The sequence below is a fragment of the Myotis brandtii genome, unplaced genomic scaffold (genome assembly GCF_000412655.1).
Source record: "Myotis brandtii unplaced genomic scaffold, ASM41265v1 scaffold120, whole genome shotgun sequence".
NCBI lineage: Eukaryota > Metazoa > Chordata > Mammalia > Chiroptera > Vespertilionidae > Myotis > Myotis brandtii.
This window is the reverse complement of record NW_005354174.1, coordinates 4700754-4701986: the sequence shown is the minus strand read 5'-3', so window position 1 is coordinate 4701986 and position 1233 is coordinate 4700754. Positions and strand designations below refer to the sequence as shown.

At 37.6% G+C, this 1233-nt stretch overlaps 1 protein-coding gene and 1 long non-coding RNA gene across 7 annotated transcripts in view; both read right to left on the bottom strand.

Moving 5' to 3' along the window:
* The window catches only part of DDX42 (DEAD (Asp-Glu-Ala-Asp) box helicase 42), a 35964-nt gene that overhangs the window by 26140 nt on the left and 8591 nt on the right, over positions 1-1233 (bottom strand). The window lies entirely within an intron of this gene.
* Positions 752-1227, bottom strand: LOC106724522. Its single transcript, XR_001360341.1, has 2 exons — positions 966-1227; positions 752-832 (listed from the first exon to the last, which is right to left on the bottom strand). It is a non-coding gene; the product is annotated as an uncharacterized LOC106724522 (long non-coding RNA).

Here is a 1233-nt window from a genome sequence, read left to right as displayed (position 1 = left end):
GAAATTGAGTGCAATTTCCTTATCTAACGACACTGTCCACAGAAGAATAGATGACATGTCTGCTGATATTCTTGATCAGGTAATCCAGGAAATTAAATCTGCTCCACTTCCAATATTTAGTATCCAGCTTGATGAATCTACAGACGTTGCAAACTGTTCAGTTACTGATTTACGTGAGGCATATTAATAATGGCGACTTTAAAGATGAATTTCTTTTTTGCAAACCTCTTGAAACGACAACTACTGCACGTGATGTATTTAACACAGTTGGTTCATTTCTGAAAGAGCATAAGATCTCTTGGGAAAAGGTTTGTGGTGTTTGCACAGATGGTGCTCCAGCTATGCTAGGATGTCGATCTGGATTTCAACGTTTGGTATGGAATGAGTCACCAAAAGTCATCACTATATGATTCATCGGCAAATATTAGCAATAAAGACGCTGCCACAAGTTACAAGAAGTAATGAAAAGCGTCATAAGTTGTGTCAATTTTGTAAAGGCGAGCACTTTAAACGGTCTACTGTTTTTGCAACTGTGCAACAAGTTGGATGCGCCGAACAATGCTCTGCTATTTCACACTGAAGTGAGATGGTTGTTGAGAGGAAAAACTTTAAAACGTGTTTTTGAGCTTCGTGATGAACTCAAATGTTTTTAAATCAGAAAGCAAGACCACAGTTCGAAGCATTTTTCAGCAATAAAAGTAAACTGCAGAAAATAGCTTACTTGGTTGACATCTTTGCCATCTTGAATGAGTTAAATTTATCACTGCAAGGACCAAATGCAACATGCCTCGATTTGTCTGAAAAGATCCTATCATTCCAAATGAAACTTCAGCTTTGGCAAAAAAAAAAAATGGATGAAAATAAAATTTACATGTTGCCTACCTTATCTGCTTTCTTTGAGGAACATGACATTGAACCAGACAAAAGGATTACGATAATTTTTGTGAAAGAACACTTGCACATACTTGCAGACGAAATTTCATCGTACTTTCCAAATCTGCCTGAAACCCCATTTGGACTTGCCAGAAGCCCATTCACAAAGTTGAAGATGTTCCCGAGACATCATAAGAGGAGTTCATTGAACTTATTAACAACAATGCAGTGAGAACTGATTTCTCTATAATGCCAGTTACAAAATTCTGGATCAAGTGTTTGCAGTCATGTCCTGTTCTGTCTGAGACTGTGTTGCGCCTTCTTCTTCCAACAACATATCTTTGTGAAACAGGGTTTTCC